Below are 2,506 nucleotides of genomic sequence, written 5' to 3'. Positions count from 1 at the left end.
TTCATCTCCTGAGAGGGATGAATGTGCCAGATGGGCCAGGGTAGTCACAGTCTGATGGCAACAGCTTCCAAGATCTAGCTCAGCAATAGGCAGCTTTGCAATGGGACTGAAATAAGTATAGCAAGCTCCTTTTCAATTTACTTGGATTTTCAGAATTGCTCAAACCCTATCCTTAAACCCACTTCCTATTTGATAACTGAGTGCTTCTAGGAACAGCTTTATTTACGGATTCTGTTTACTCACTGTTACTCTCCAGCATCCAACCTTCTCTTTCTTAGACCAACCAAGCTGGACAATTAAGTGACAATAGAAGAGAAGTTGCCAACCATATATTTCAGATTTTCACTGGTGTTACCACATTGGCCAATCCTCAGAATAGCAGTGTGGCTTTTGGTTGAATATTGTGGTAGGGAGAGGTGTTCCAGAATATTTCATTTGTTACTTACTCCTATATTCTTTACTCTGGGGATCAGGAAGCTATTATGGTGGGCTCTGTGATTAATTAAGGACACCAGTTCTTCTGCTCCTGAGCTTGTAATTGCAAATAACTACATAATTGATCCAGAGACCCCCTGTACCCTCTTATGAAGCTGTCAATATTCCATTTTTAACCTGAATCCCCTATACCTTCCCTCTGACCAGTCGACTACAATTATATTCTGGGTCCCTAGAAATTAGTGTTAGCTCAGAGCCAGAGTACAGTACAAAAAGATTTGAGTATCACATTCCCTAGTGCAAAGTTATCCCAGTTAATGCTACAGGTTTCTGTATAAATAGATTATAAGAATAGATAACATTTACTGAGTACTTATTATATATCAAGCACTATTCTAATACTTGTTTTTAAATGTTGTAAATTCTGGTCTCTCCTTTACTAAGTATCCAAAGGCATTGATACAAAGAATATTTTTCTGGGCCCAACCAGGGAGCATATAGAAAGGATGGGCAAGTGTTCCTATCTTGTGAAAGGAAAATACCCTTCAAATAAGAAATGGTTCTGCAGGCTGGATAACCAAAAGCAAACCAAACCAAACCAAACACAGAGACCTGGTAAATGTCTGCTATTGTATGTACACGCAAGTCCAGCTTATCCCTTTAACTGCTGCATAGTATTCCACTGATTCCATTTCCCATAACTTATTCACTACTCCTTCATCAACATAGTTTTCCTATTTATTGCCACATCAAACTATACTGCATAAGTATTTTTATGTCTTTGAGCACACGAATGAAATTTTTTTTCTAGCATTTGTACCAAAAGAAGGGTTTAATTTTTAAGTTTGTATTTTGCCTCTATGTTGAAGAGACCAAGTCCACATCTCTTCCCACTTAAAAGAAGCTTCAAAGTAATTATAGTTATGAACAATGGCTGTTCAGAAAAAAACTCTGATGAGTGATAAATGGAACCCCTCCAAGCAAACAAATAAATAAACACACAAGCAACAACAAAAATAACAAACACTTCCACCAACAGTTTTTTCCTAATAATGAAAATCAACCTTTATATGGATTTCAGGAAACTGAAAAAGCTTGGATAGATAATTTATATCCCTGAGAATCTGAGTACGGCCAATTAAGGCTAGAATAGGCTGTAACTTTTAAAAGACAAATTTTAAAAATATTTAGTTTTCTAAGCCAAATATATATAGCATATGGTTTTACATATCCAATACCATCACCCCCCCACCCCCAACCCTGAGCTTACAGGAAAACACTGTGTTTATTTTTGACATTTGGGAAAGCTGTTTCAGCCCCAGTTGACTGATAGCACTAGATACAAGGATTAATAAAAGAGATGTGTTCAGTGAGTCACCAGCATAAGAGCTAAAACAGGAAACATTCCAAGGTAAACCAAGTGGGTCTCAGCATCACTCCATAGGGTTTTGAAGCTGTGATTGAAAGTCAGAAGGGAAAGATAAATATATTTGCCAAGAAACATCAATGCTTTTGACTGCTTTCAACCTAGACTGTTTGGTGGCATTACCAGACAGCTGATGAGGTCTGGGGGTCAGGCTATAAAGCTAAAGCCAGAAACCCTATTGAAGTGAATTTGCTTTAGCTTTTTAAAAAATGCATGGATGTTTCTGGGTGAAAATTATACAATGAAAGATGTTGGCATGAAGTGATAGGCCAGTTCTTACTCATACCCAGGCAGGCCTGTCTAATTTTTCAGTATGGGTCAAAAGCGAGAAAATTTCATGTTACTCATATTCCTATGCATATCCTATTAATGATATTCCTCAAGAAAACCAACCTAAAAACAAAAAAGTCAATCAATAATATTATCTTAATAATGAAAATCAACTTCTTTATAGATATCAGAAAGCTGAAAAAAAATTTAAGATAGACAATATTATTGATTTGATATCTTACATTATAATAACACCACAAATATTTGATCATGGTTTCCAGTAAAGGAGCTTAATAAAGTATTAACCCTGATCTCATCTTAAATAATCCTAGATTATCTGTTCACTTTGCAATTTAAAGTGTTTCTCTAATTTGC

This window comes from Furipterus horrens, unplaced genomic scaffold (genome assembly GCF_987537825.1).
Source record: "Furipterus horrens unplaced genomic scaffold, mFurHor1.1.pri manual_scaffold_5, whole genome shotgun sequence".
NCBI lineage: Eukaryota > Metazoa > Chordata > Mammalia > Chiroptera > Furipteridae > Furipterus > Furipterus horrens.
This window is presented reverse-complemented; position numbering follows the sequence as displayed.